Below are 16,167 nucleotides of genomic sequence, written 5' to 3'. Positions count from 1 at the left end.
ATCATCATTGTTTTTCTTCTTTCTGTGTTTTTTATGTTGAATTTTACCACAAGTTGTGGAAGTAGCTTCCTTCCCAGATCCTGGTGTTTTATGCTGTGTGTGAAGAAAACACAGTTGAAATGTCACACTATGTTATTAATCTGCACAAACTAATCATATGACCATTTAGACATACAACAGGTTTCAATTACATTAAAGGCAAAGTGCAGGACACACACAACAGATCTCCTGAAATGAGTCGTTACTTTGAATGACACACTAATAATGTCCTGCAAAACCATCATGTCCTGGTTGCCATGGTAATGTGCATGTAGTCAAGTAGCCATGTAATGAAAGTGTCAGACTGTTGTCCAAATGACGTGTTGTTTGGACATCATCCTGTGAGTACATAATAATGATACAAACAAGTAACACTTAGTACAAACATATAGATGAATTGGCGTCGTAAGTGTGTGGACAAAATATCCACACTTGTAATAAAAGTGTATTTTTGAAAACTCACACACAGCCTATATGTGTAATAAAAGCCTTTGTATCTGATGCAATAAACTGTAAGCACCTCACATGACACAGGCTTTTACACGTACTCTGACACTACCTATATAAACTCCTTGTGTGCTGAAGGAAAGACAGTTAAAAATGAATGCTACAACAGTACTGTATTGTAGTATGGGAATGTTTTAGACTGCCACACAGAACAAGACTATTTTTCTCAGCTCTACGTGCATGACCTATACCTGTGCACACACAGGTTCCACTGTTGATGCGTGACTGGAAATGCCACATTATAGACTAAATTGCCAAGGAAAAGTAAATAACTGTACCAGTCATGCACCTCTAGCTTGTGTATTTTCAATGCAAGTTTTGGGTAGCCGGCTCACATGCCTCGATCACAGACACAGCCAGAGCCTGTGAGATGCAGCTACACAGGTTGGTTTGGAGGGACACACTTGGCATGAAGCCATGGAAAGACCAAATGCATGTAGCGGTGTAAAAATTTAAACTACGCCCTGCCAGCCATGCTGCCAAGAAAAGCAGGGCATAGCTGACAAATACCTTGATCCTGACGTACTTCTACACCTGTAGGATTGTTGTGTAGTCATAACATTACATTATGTTGCATACTGTAGTTACCTGTTCATTTTCTGACGTCTCGAGTGTGGATGGGTTTGAATCCTGTGACGAGTTTGCCAACATTGTTGTTTGTGTGATTTCCTCTTCCAATACATTATCCATTGTTTCACGACCTTCTTCCTGACCAACGGTAAATGTAAGGAGATTATAATACCATAAGCGTGGAGTGTATACTTCATCGGTGCCAGACCCAGATTTCTTAGAATGAACGACTTTATTTAGCTCTTTTTTGAACACTGTGCGAATATTTTGAATTTTGTTCTTTACAAATTCAACGTTAGCAAAAGGGAAGTAAGGCTTGCACACTTCCACCAGAGCATCATACCCCTTATTTTTCATCAAGCGGTTTGAGTAATCTTTGGATTTAATTTTCCATAAAGAAGGATTGTTACGATATACATCAATAAATTCAGTGACAAAATCACGGCTGTTGTACACATCCGATGCTACATTGTCCTGCATAAAAAATATAGGAAACATGAGGTAAGCATGTGTGTCATGATGAATAACACAAATCTATACATGTTAATATCAATACACATTGTACCTTATTTCGGACTAAACATCTCTATTACACATATTTGGAAAAGGCTTCTATGTTGTCATACCTCTGTCTTATGGTATGTTGTGTTTTAATATAGGAAACCACTAATTAAAAGGTAATAGTTGTTTCATGTAAAAAAAAAACCCGTTGTCTGTAACTCCTGCAGATTTCTGTGTCTGCAGTGTTGTTGGAAACACAACCTGAAAGCAGTATACAGCAAATCTAGTGGGACTTCCATCACAACATCAGAGCTGCAGGCTTGTTCAGGGGCTGTGCCTTAACATATGACAGACACATGATCAACAGGAGAGTGGTATTATTGGACACATATCAAACAATGTACTGTTTGTTTGAGATTATCCAGATTTGTTGTTAAAGAGAACCCGAGGTGGGTTTGAAGAATATTATCTGCATACAGAGGCTGGATCTGTCTATACAGCCCAGCCTCTGTTGCTATGCCAAACCCCCCTAAGGTCCCCCTGCACTCTGCAATCCCTCATAAATCTCAGCCACGCTGCTGACAAACAGCTCGTCAGAGCTGGCTGTGTTTATCTCTATAGTGTCAGTCTGCTGCTCTCCCCGCCTCCTGCAGAACTCCAGTCCCCGCCTGCATCCCTTCCCTCCCTGCTGATTGGAGGCAAGGGACAGGGGCAGGGACTGGAGCTATGCAGGAGGCGGGGGAGCAGCTGAGACTGACACTACAGATGTAAACACAGCCTCACAGCACGGCTGTGATTTATGAAGGATTGCAGAGTGCAGGGGGGCCTTAGTGGGGTTTGGGATAGCAACAGAGGCTGGGCTGTATAGGCAGATCCAGCCTCTGTATGCAGATAACATTCTTTAAACACACCTCGGGTTCTCTTTAAGGAAAAGTCAACATGTGTATATTATGAATAAATACTTACATATCTAAATTATTGCCACACATACAATGACTCCATTTCAAAATATCATTAAGACATTACACAAAGTTGGTATGATTAGGTGCCTCGATTTTATAATGTTTAAAGCAAATGGCATTATTATTTTTGAGACATCTTACTATGGCACCAATGCAGGGCTACCGAACGTGCCTGATTATAGTAACGTTCGTTACATGTGATCGTAACGGCACTATCACTAGAATAATAACAAACTTTACAAAAACACATGCATTTTATCCCTGTAAACATAGCTAGACATACCATAGTTCTGCTTTCCGTCATGGTTTCAGAGGTGTGATGGTTGGCGGATAGAACGTACGTTTCTTTTATGAACGAACGTTACGTGACGAGCGGGAAACGTGCGTGATTGCGTCACTTCCTCCTGCGTGCGTGCATATCGTCACTTCCCCTAGGCGAACTGTCTGTGAACATGGCTGACAGAAGAAGAAGTAGAAGAGACCACAGGAGAGCCACTCCAATGAGTCAGGAGGAAATGTGTGTGATGGTGCGCATATTTGAAAAATATGACTATGATGGACGGAAACAAATATATACAAGTCCCATTGAGCGAAAGAACAACATCATAGACCATGTCCTGGATGTTTTGGAGAAGGAACATGGAGTTGTCCGTGACAAGGCCCAGCTGCAGCACAGATGGTCAGACCTAAAGTTGAGAGAGTCTGATATGCTTGACTCGATACACAGGAAAATTGCAAGAGACAGTAAGTACTTTATGTAATGGTTATGGCTGATTACAGATCTGTACATGATGTTTGTAAGTTTGTGTGTGAATAAGAATGTTATTAAAATGATGTGTTACGTATGTTTAAAGTGTGGTGATGTATTCATTAATGTGCATTTACATTTTATTTCACAGAAAGAAGAAACAAAAGAAAAAGGCAAAGGGAAAGGCAAGAAAGGGAGACACAGGAGCTGCAGCAGGACACTGCCATCACAGAGCAGGAAGAAGAAAGATCTGATGAGGGAGAAGGAGAAATGGGTCACATGGAGGAGGAAGGTTTGTGCGCAATGTGCAGATAGTATACTAATGTTTTTAAGAAGTATATCTGCCTGGGACTGCTATACTGTATAATCGCATGTATTTGCGGCCTGTACATCGAACATAAACATCTCACCATAAATGTGGCTACATATTCATGATCTCCCTAAATGAAGACAACACACTGACTTGCAGTCATCACTGTCTAATCACAGATACAGACCTATATGTGTGGTTAGCAATATCCAATGTTGCTGTGTTGTCCGACGAGGTTTCATGTCCACTACTTATAATAATGGTGGCAAGAAACAACAGCAAAAGTGTACCTACATTGAGGAACAAGCACAAAATAACCACATCTAAATGTTTTTGAGATTTTTTTCACGCAAACATTTTAACATACCCTGGCCATGATACAGACCATACATATACAGCAGGTAACAGCATAGGGGATGGATGTGTAGCTGACAGTGTCTGAAATGGTTAGATTTACACAGGACAGCCATCAGGGGGTGACAACTGACACTTCAGTGAGTGGGCCATATGTTCTGTGGGGCCTGGTCCCTCCCAAAATGCTTGCATGGACACATGTTCTGGCTGGGGGCCTGTGTCTCACTACCCAGCACACCGCGTTCCAGCACTGAGAGAAGAATGGCATCAGCTCTTGAACGTATGGAACAGATGAGTGAGGGCGCTACATTGCACTTTCTATACTGCAACACGACCTAGACCTGGCTACCTATACGGGGGCTGGAAACACCTAAGTGACCTATACTGGGGCACCACCTATACTTGACTACATTTAGCTAGACTTTTTGACACATCATGCTGTGCATGCCACTTTCTTCATTGTCCGAGCCATGCACAATTATCAATGCAGTGCACTTCACGCACAGACCCTTATGGGGCCTAGTGAGCAGCATCACCAAGCAGTGGATTGGGGGATGGCCAGGCCTGATGATGGCCCCAAAAATTCGGATGTTGGCCCTGTATTTGCATAAAGTGCACCATACACATTGGTTACTCTACACAAATAGGTCATAGCTGTCCTTTTGTCCTCATACGAGATGTTATTATTAACATACTGACAGAGTGCATGTTTATTATTTGACCATCAATGTATATTCTGGCAACCACATATATGATAGTGTGTTTTCTATTCACACAGATGTCAACACAGAAAGCCAAAGAGAGCATGTAGCTGAATGTGCTGCTGACCGACAAGATGTTGGTGAGTGTACATATGATTGAACAGATCTATGGTGTCCACATAGCACCACACACACAACACACAGACGAATTAAAGAGAACCCGAGGTGGGTTTGTAGAATATTATCTGCATACAGAGGCTGGATCTGCCTATACAGGGCAGCCTCTGTAGCTATCCCAAACCCCCCTAAGGTTCCCCTGCACTCTGCAATCCCTCATAAATCTCAGCCACGCTGCTGACAAACAGCTTGTCAGAGCTGGCTGTGTTTATCTCTATAGTGTCAGTCTGCTGCTCTCCCCGCCTCCTGCAGAACTTCAGTCCCCGCCTGCATCCCTTCCCTCCCTGCTGATTGGAGGGAAGGGATGGGGGCATGGCCCAGAGCTATGCAGGAGCCAGGGGAGCAGCCGAGACTGACACTACAGATGTAAACACAGCCTCACAGCACGGCTGTGATGTATGGGGGATTGCAGAGTGCAGGGGGACCTTAAGTGTTTTTTATGACAATACTACATTATGTAACATGTTCAGACTACCATTGTTGTTAGTCAGTTGATTCTGTATGCATATAGTATAATGATAACATCCAAAACGCATGTCTTTTCTAAAAGCCTTATATGACCATTCATCCAAGAATCTGTCCTATGAACATGCAATGTAATCTTTACTTCCTCTGAACCGATCTATGGACCATGTGTAAATGTAGATTATCTAATATGAGGAACTGTAATGTAGATTTTCCGGCCAAATCATGTATTTTGGGACACATGTTGTATTTGCAGAGACAGGTAAGGGCTACATTGCATGTTTCCTATAGTTAAGTTGATGACATATTGTATGGCAATGCTTAACAAAAGAAGGGCAGCATGAGGATTGGTGTCCACCAAGGCTTTTAACACTGTCCCACAAACGAACATTCTGTCACTTTGCTATGCTTGCCACTACACCCCTAAATATGTGTGGATAAACTATATAAAAGGAGTAACGCCACCACTCACCCACATAATGGCCTCAATGCAATAATTGGATTTGTTGTAATTATGTACATGTTTAGCATTATCACCATGGTGATGACGCATGTAGTACATGTTTGTGCCATCATAAATGCCTTATCACCATGGTTATAATTGTAGAAACATTATGAAATACAGGACATAACCTGTATGAATTGCGGCCAATGTCAGTGCACACTAATTTATGCCTGTTACATCAATAAAACAGCATGTCACAATGCAGTCCAAATGGACATAGTTTGTGACCTGATTATGGATCAGTGTGTGCTTCTCAATAATAGTTCCTTAAGCCAGTCATGATTGAATGAATGAATATGTGATGGTGGGAGTTGTACTTTGAGCATGCTTGCTTGCAATGGAAACATACATTCTGTGCATTGTTTGTAAAAACATTGTTCAGTGTGTTTATACCCAAACATTATTAGGACCTATATTGACCATGATCACAAGTAATACATGCTGTACATCCCTGCTGTATGACATGTTTTACAGTATATAGAGTTGTGGGGGGGGGGGGGGAACACAGTATAAAGCACAGCATTGGATATTTTTGGTCAGGCTTTTATATAGAGACACTAGTCTATCAATTTACACATGGATGGAGACATGGTTGGTTTTTTATTTTTTAAATATTTGTCAACATAATAACTATGTAATGATTGAAATGTTTTGTTTCACAGATTACCAACAACACAGTGACGAGGGTCAAGCAGTGGAATTAGACCAAAGTATGCCGGACATCCACACTACAGAAGAGGAGTGTGTCACAGGTAATTATGGTTTTAATTTTATTACATGTTATTGAATCTGCAGACATATTGTTTGGACATTACATGTTGTTTTGTTTTATTTTGCTGATAAACAACAAAGAAAACTCTTACATATCAACATGGCAATCACATTTCACATGAAGACTCTAGGTAAGGTACATGCTATGTGTTGCAACATACCACGGTGTGCACAGCAAATAATGTGTCTATCACGGTGAAAGCCTTTACAACTAATGATGTGTGCATGTGACCGTGACATTATAACACTGCATGGAAAATTCAAATACACTACATGTTTCAGAATATAATGCTTCTTAATTCCATCACTAGTGTGATAAATGGGTTGTGGTTGTCCTTTCATCCAAAGTACAATGTTTAAAAATGCTAGAAAATGTTGCATGAAGATGTACTTACTATTTTCTATATTTCCTTCTATATACAGATCCTAATATAATCGACATACCAGACAATGGGGTTGATGATGTGGAAGGTCATGATGATGTTGATGATCCAAACACCATTACAATCAGTAAGTATGTGGTTGCTACTTCCTACTACTTGACCAGCTGTTTTGAACATATGCAACAGTTAATTACATCGACAGCCGCTGAATAGTAGGTAGATATTACATGGTGTACAATATATATGTATCAGTCTTCACCTGTTGGTACAACATGACAAACAACAATACTTTTCATGGTTATCTTACCAAAACACATGACAAATTTTCAAAACTAAACATAACACATTTAATCATTCTCATGTAAAACATAGGCAATACAGCAAATAATGTAGAGGGGTGTTTGAACTTCAACACCATGGTATGTGTCATTGTTTAAAAGAAACCTGCGAAGACATTGTAGTTGGGCCGAAGTATCGACCTTTATTTGTTTGCCTATCCAAAACACACATCAATGTACATGTCTGCATAGTACAAATACATATTATACCATAAATGAACACATTACCTCGTGTACATTAACTATAATCATTATTTTTCATAATGTTAAATACTCTCTCAGGAATGACATTCAATGCTTTGAAGTTGTGAGTGTAACAACGTGTTATATACCTTATTAAATCCAAATGTTTAGCTTTTCCTTGACAGCAAAACCCTGCACACTCAATCAATGACACTTTAAAATTTGTGGGTGACTTGGTAATATTATTTCCTTTGGCAACTCCTGGACAAAAAGATTGGGTGTATAAAACATGGCAAACTTTGGTTATTGATAACAAACCACCCCAAAAAAAAAAAAATATGAGAGTTGAGATGCACTACAGGCACTTGGAAACAGCTTTCATGATATATGATGTAAAAAAATATGTTGTCCTCTGCACTATATTACATATTATTAATATGTTCTATTTATATAGCGCAGACATCTTACGCAACGATGTACAGTATATATATTCTCTTGTCATGAAGTGTCCCTCAAGGAACTCACAATCTAATCCCTACCATTGTCAAATGTCGATGTATGTATCATGTAGTGTATGTATTATATACATTACGTTTCAATATTTTTTACATACTCCGAACACTATAGTTTTCAGAAACAATGACAGAGTGTCCTATACACAGATTTTCTATCGCATACTGTTATAATTGCAAATGCATGACATCGAGGCTCATGAACATGTCATCATTTGGATTACACATTGAAGTCGAGTGTACACATGCAAATAACAAAGATTTAATTTTTTTTCCCAGATGTCAACACAGCAAGACAATTAGTCAGCGATATGGACGATGCACTTCTGCGTTTAGAGATTTTTAAAACGAATATGTGGGCAACTGCCAGTGATAATCAAAGGGAGATACAGGGGCTTAGGGATCGAGTTGCACAAATGTTCAATTTGTAACTTTACATGTTATTTATTTTGTACATGTGTAAAATAAAAATGTATATGTTAAACAAACCTTCCCCCTGTGTGTCTGTATATTGTAGATATAAAAACAATAAAAAAAAAAAAAAAATACAAAAAAACTCAAAATATTAGCCCCAAAAAATAACAATGTATCAAACTACACCTTACGAACGTACGTTCTTATAACGTACCTTCGATATTGGGATCGTAGTATAACGTTCGTTAGTTTGTGCACATCTTGTCCGCTCTTTTGAAACTTCCTGTATTGCCTACTTCCGTTACTTTCAACCGATATTCTTTATCGGACGATCTTTGTACACACTGTAACGATTCAACGATTATCTGCCGAAAAAATCCGCCGGGTTGGATCGGTCCGATTGAACGATAACGATCGTTATCGTTCACAAAAACGATCGTTCACACTTTTTGAACACACGATTATCGTTCCGATTGTCGTTATCGTTCGTTTTTGAACGATCGTTATCGTACGTGTGTACTCAGCTTTACAAAGATGAAATGCATTGGGTGGAGCTTGTGACTGTGGATGGAGAGACAGAGACATGCTGACTGAGGAAGGGAAGCGGTTATATTTTATATGCACATATTGTTCTTATTAAAGAGGAACTGTCGCGAAAGTCTTAAAATTTAAAACACATACAAATAAGAAGTACATTTCTTTCAGAGTAAAATGAGCCATGAATTACTATGTTGCTGTCACTTACAGTAGGTAGTAGAAATCTGACATTACTGACAGGTTTTGGGTTAGTCCATCTCTTTATGGGGGATTCTCAGCATGACCTTTATTCTTTATAAAGACATTCCCTGAAAAAGATTTATACAAAGATGCTGGCCAGCCTCCCTGCTCACTATACACTATAGCATTGAGGAGAGGAAAAGTGATATCCAGGAGCTGCTCGCCATGGTTTACTTCAGTAAAAATACAACCTTTAATGCAATTCTTCCAATAAAAATTTGGTTCCAAAGGTAAAAGACATACACAGCAATACTTATCAGACAGGAGGTGGTACAATTGGTGCGGAGGCAGGTCGACGATCGTTTCGCCCCTCTATGAGGGCTTTCTCGAGACCATCTAACCCCCTCAGTGTGTTTCCACTCCTATATACCGGGGACCACTCCCTCCCAATATGTCGCAGGCCAATGGCAGCCACTCACCTCTCTAGCACACCTGTGTAGCATGAGTGGTGTACATCCGTCCTCCAATAAGCCACTGAATCACTTCCTATCGGCGAGGCGCGCCATGCGTTCCACTCACGCAAACACACAGCATGGTGGAGCGCATCCATGCGCGTCATACACTCCGCGCCGCCCATCGCCCAATGCCGCCGTCAATTGACGTCAATCCATACGCGTCACTCAGACGCATGGACGCATCGGGGCCTGAGACGTCAACTGACGTCATTCCGTACGTGTCACTAAGACGCATGGACGCATTGGGGCCTGGGACGGGTTACTGCCATCTTGTGGACCCTTTACTAATTGCATCCACACTCAATAAATCTTGAAGTACCGCAATAATGCGGATCCACCAACCAGGCCTGGGGGCAAGTCACTGCCACCTCATGGCCACATAACTAACTGCATTGACACTATATAATAATAAAGTCTATGCAATACGGGGCTTATATCTCAGCCACCCACAAATGCACTTCAAGACATTGCTGTTTATGTCTTTTACCTTTGGAACCAAATTTTTATTGGAAGAATTGCATTAAAGGTTGTATTTTTACTGAAGTAAACCATGGCGAGTAGCTCCTGGATATCACTTTTCCTCTCCTCAATGCTATAGATATAAGCTGTTTTTCATCCGGATGTTGCACCGCTGTTATACTTGAAAAGTTTAGTTTGAAGGCATTGGTGTGCACTCGCTCTTTTACCTACCTGCTTGTATATTGTACATACTGTTGAACTTTTAAGCTGAATGCACCCAGCATACTGTATGTTTGCAATGGCTCACGCAGCGTTGGCCGCAGGGCGTCAAGATGTAGCACCACTATTTGAAAAGAAAGTGGAACTGTCTTTTGTGACCTTTGAATTACCAGTGTTAGAGAGAAAGTTGCTACGTGCCCTGGAGAAGGAGGTTAGGAAGTACTGGACCATAGTCTTCCTTAAACAGTACAAAGAGGTGCGGAGGGCCCCGAGGGGCATACGAATCATTAAAAAACTGGCCCAGGCAAGGGTCAGACAGTCATCTAAAGTTAAATGTGAAGAGCTGATGCAGGAATTTACAATGAGATTTCAGGAGGTGGTTCTAGAGGAAAATGAACTGGATTATGAAGAAATTGAACAGGAAATTAATAAGCTCAAGGAAGCTATTATTGTGAAATCTAGTGAGTCACACCTTGAAGAATGCCTGAAAAAGTTTGAAAAACAGCTCATTAACGTTCAAGAGCAAGTTAAAAAAGAAAAAAATGACAAGTTTCTGAGAGATAAGTTGGATTATGAATATAAACAGACCTTTGATTGGCGTGGGGGAAATGAGAGTGGATTTAAACCGAGAGGAAGTGGTGGTTGTTACCCAAGGGGCAGACCAGGAACCCACCTAAAGGAAATCCACCCAAAGGTAACCCACCAAAAAGAAAAACCAAAACCACAAGGACCAAAGAAGAACCCCAAACATCCTAAAAAGCCGGTGAATGAATCAGGAGACAGCTCCCCACAATCCACGTGGCCAAGTAGTCCCAACACAAGTTTGGAGGAGGAAGTATTTTCTGAGGATGATATCCCTTTAGGAGAAGAAGACGAGTTAGGCGCAGTAGGTGGCGCAAGAGACCCAAAAAGTGTGGGGAAGGGAAAAGGTATCCTCAAGAAACAGCAAATATCGTGGGAACAGAAGGAGTTGAGACGCTCCCAGAGGAACAAGAACGACAAAAATTAGATATCATTAACCTCTCGAATCTGGATTTGGATGAATCCTGTGTCTCATTATTATGTAAGGGACTTAATTTTTGCCCCAGCAGTGAATTTGAAGAAGTTGATTTTGAAATTGAATTGTTCAAAAATGTTAGAAAGATAGCTTGTCATCGCTATTTTGAATCACAGAAGAAGTTGGGTTTCTATAAGGAACCGCCTCCTCCGACCAGGGTACCAATTCCATTAATTTTGAGTACTGAATTTTCAGAGATGGAGCAAGCTTGGATCAGAGCTATTTGTGAGGATCAGGATGAGGACAGTACAGTCTTTTCTAGTAAAGGATTAGAGGTTCCCTCACATATTGGGCCTGCATCAAAATTCAACCCCCAAATCACCCCAGGGTCTGCCCTAGAGGTTTTTTATAATAAAGTTAGGCAAGAAGTAAGAGCCTTAATCTACCCGAAATCAACACAGAATCTCACAGTGGCGGAAAAGAAATCCCTCAAATGGTTGCAAAACCAAAAAGATATCTTAGTGAAACCATCCGACAAGGGTGGAAATATAGTATTGTGGCCAAGAGCTATGTATGAGGAGGAGTGCCTTAAACAATTGGAGGATGGGATCACTTATAGAAAATTGCGGATGGATCCGACAGAAGGACATATAAGGAAATTAAGAGGCTTGCTTAAAGGAGCAGTGGAGGCGGGAATAATGAGCAGGACATCAGCAAATAGATTGATCCCGGCAAACCCAAGAAAACCTGTATGGTACTGCATCCCAAAAGTACATAAAAACATGGAATGCCCCCCTGGACGTCCTATCTGTTCAGCAATAGGGTCAGTGTTTGAACGTTTATCCCAGTTTCTGGACTTTAAGCTCAGACCCTTGGTTGAGGCACTCCCCTCTTTTCTTTTGGATTCCACAGATGTTCTGAACAAGCTTCAGGGGTTTGAATGGAGGGAGGGATATGCACTAGCTAGTATTGATGTTACCTCCCTCTACAGTAGAATAAGACATAATGATGGACTGGCAGCAGTCAAGTCATTTTTACCATTCCTGCAGGAGAGTCCCGAGGAAAATTCGTTTGTGTTGTCTGGCCTGGAGGCGGTCCTGACCGGCAACTCCTTCCTCTTCGACGGGCGATGGTACCATCAGGAGGTTGGCACTGCGATGGGGACCCCTGTGGCCCCTACGTTTGCCAACCTCTTTATGGGCACTGGGAACTCGAGCAGGTATTTTCCGGGAGGGGCGGGGGTGCCGCTCGGGTCCGCCTCTGGGCCAGATACATAGACGACATCCTTGTGGTCTGGGCGGGGAACAAAGTTGAGTTCCAGGAATGGTTGGAAACACTGAACGATAACGACATTAATTTACATCTTACCTCTAATTGGGGTGGATTGGAGTTGGACTTCCTTGATTTGAAATTATGTATAATAGAGAATGAAGTCACTACAAGTACATACAGAAAGGCCACAGCATCTAATATGGTTTTGCACAGTGATAGCTTTCATCCGACCCGATTAAAGGAAAGCTTGCCATATAGCCAGATGGTGCGTATGAAATGCAATAACACAATTCCAGAGATGGGCAGGCAACAAATGTTGGAAGTAAAGAAGAGATTTAAAGCCCGCGGATATAAGGAAGAGGTGTTGAACTCGGCATTGATGAGAGCTGAAGGATTGGATAGAAAAACTCTCTTAAAGAAAAAGGAGAAAACCAGAAAAAATTGTTTCTTTATGCACTTTTCCCACTCTCCTTTAGGTGATCATATTGCAGGAGCAATTAAAAGGAACTGGGGCTTATTGAAGTCTGACCCCTTACTGAAGGAGAAATGTTCACAACCCCCGTGCATCTCATTTAAAAGATGTAAAAGTTTAAAAGATCATTTAGTAAAGAGCGAGTATAAGACGGAACAGACTAGGACTTGGCTCAATCGATCGAGAGTCTTGGGAAATTTTATGTGCAATAGATGCATGTACTGTAGATATTTGAAACAGGGAAAGTGGTTTTCCTTTTTGAATAGCACTTACAGAATCCAGCATTTTTTCAACTGCCGCACAGAAATGGTAGTATATGCAGTAGCCTGTCCCTGTAATTTAATATACATCGGTAAAACCACTAGATCCATGGGGGAAAGATTCTCAGAGCACTTTAGGTCCATAGAGAGTGGTAAGGGAGCTAAAAGACTCATTGAACATGTTAGAAACCAACACGGGGGCAATCCCGAGTGTCTCAGGTTTTTTGGGATAGATAGGGTGGTACAGAATAGGAGAGGGGGATAAATGGGGATGAAAAATTGGTACAGTTGGAGAGTAGATGGATTATCAGACTAGGGACAGAGGGCCCATCAGGGTTCAATGATCGAATTGACATGGGGATGTTTCTGTGATTGATTATTTTTCAACACTATGAACGTAAGGCATATGGGGATGTTTATATATCTCCTAATGTGCCGATGTGAGTGTCTTACATAATTCCCTTTTCTTTGATGTAATGAGACCGATGATGTAGATCTTGGACTGGTGTTTTGGTAGTTTTTGCTTCCAATCATCGGAGGTCTGTGTGTATATAATTATAAATATGGTATGCTCATTAAGGTGTATATACATAGTGTGACCTTAACAATATCCATTAGACTAATGACCAAGAGGATATATGGCAGGAGTTTTCTTCTGTACCTATCCTCAGTGAAGTCTTGTTAATTGATGTTCAGCATAGCTCATATTTAAGAAATATTAAGATGACTGTTAAGACTGTTTTTAATAGTTTGTTTTGATGTATGTGTGCCTTTTGGTGTGTTCCACTCTTGTTGGATTGGGAACCATGAACCTCAATTGGATCGCAGGCTATTTGTATCAAGTTTGAAGTGCATTTGTGGGTGGCTGAGATATAAGCCCCGTATTGCATAGACTTTATTATTATATAGTGTCAATGCAGTTAGTTATGTGGCCATGAGGTGGCAGTGACTTGCCCCCAGGCCTGGTTGGTGGATCCGCATTATTGCGGTACTTCAAGATTTATTGAGTGTGGATGCAATTAGTAAAGGGTCCACAAGATGGCAGTAACCCGTCCCAGGCCCCGATGCGTCCATGCGTCTTAGTGACGCGTACGGAATGACGTCAGTTGACGTCTCAGGCCCCGATGCGTCCATGCGTCTGAGTGACGCGTATGGATTGACGTCAATTGATGGCGGCATTGGGCGATGGGCGGCGCGGAGTGTATGACGCGCATGGATGCGCTCCACCATGCTGTGTGTTTGCGTGAGTGGAACGCATGGCGCGCCTCGCCGATAGGAAGTGATTCAGTGGCTTATTGGAGGACGGATGTACACCACTCATGCTACACAGGTGTGCTAGAGAGGTGAGTGGCTGCCATTGGCCTGCGACATATTGGGAGGGAGTGGTCCCCGGTATATAGGAGTGGAAACACACTGAGGGGGTTAGATGGTCTCAAGAAAGCCCTCATAGAGGGGCGAAACGATCGTCGACCTGCCTCCGCACCAATTGTACCACCTCCTGTCTGATAAGTATTGCTGTTTATGTCTTTTACCTTTGGAACCAAATTTTTATTGGAAGAATTGCATTAAAGGTTGTATTTTTACTGAAGTAAACCATGGCGAGTAGCTCCTGGATATCACTTTTCCTCTCCTCAATGCTATAGATATAAGCTGTTTTTCATCCGGATGTTGCACCGCTGTTATACTTGAAAAGTTTAGTTTGAAGGCATTGGTGTGCACTCGCTCTTTTACCTACCTGCTTGTATATTGTACATACTGTTGAACTTTTAAGCTGAATGCACCCAGCATACTGTATGTTTGCAATGGTTCACGCAGCGTTGGCCGCAGGGCGTCAAGATGTAGCACCACTATTTGAAAAGAAAGTGGAACTGTCTTTTGTGACCTTTGAATTACCAGTGTTAGAGAGAAAGTTGCTACGTGCCCTGGAGAAGGAGGTTAGGAAGTACTGGACCATAGTCTTCCTTAAACAGTACAAAGAGGTGCGGAGGGCCCCGAGGGGCATACGAATCATTAAAAAACTGGCCCAGGCAAGGGTCAGACAGTCATCTAAAGTTAAATGTGAAGAGCTGATGCAGGAATTTACAATGAGATTTCAGGAGGTGGTTCTAGAGGAAAATGAACTGGATTATGAAGAAATTGAACAGGAAATTAATAAGCTCAAGGAAGCTATTATTGTGAAATCTAGTGAGTCACACCTTGAAGAATGCCTGAAAAAGTTTGAAAAACAGCTCATTAACGTTCAAGAGCAAGTTAAAAAAGAAAAAAATGACAAGTTTCTGAGAGATAAGTTGGATTATGAATATAAACAGACCTTTGATTGGCGTGGGGGAAATGAGAGTGGATTTAAACCGAGAGGAAGTGGTGGTTGTTACCCAAGGGGCAGACCAGGAACCCACCTAAAGGAAATCCACCCAAAGGTAACCCACCAAAAAGAAAAACCAAAACCACAAGGACCAAAGAAGAACCCCAAACATCCTAAAAAGCCGGTGAATGAATCAGGAGACAGCTCCCCACAATCCACGTGGCCAAGTAGTCCCAACACAAGTTTGGAGGAGGAAGTATTTTCTGAGGATGATATCCCTTTAGGAGAAGAAGACGAGTTAGGCGCAGTAGGTGGCGCAAGAGACCCAAAAAGTGTGGGGAAGGGAAAAGGTATCCTCAAGAAACAGCAAATATCGTGGGAACAGAAGGAGTTGAGACGCTCCCAGAGGAACAAGAACGACAAAAATTAGATATCATTAACCTCTCGAATCTGGATTTGGATGAATCCTGTGTCTCATTATTATGTAAGGGACTTAATTTTTGCCCCAGCAGTG

The sequence above is a fragment of the Hyperolius riggenbachi genome, chromosome 4 (assembly GCF_040937935.1).
Source record: "Hyperolius riggenbachi isolate aHypRig1 chromosome 4, aHypRig1.pri, whole genome shotgun sequence".
NCBI classification, from domain to species: domain Eukaryota; kingdom Metazoa; phylum Chordata; class Amphibia; order Anura; family Hyperoliidae; genus Hyperolius; species Hyperolius riggenbachi.
Note: the sequence above shows the minus strand (reverse complement) of the source record.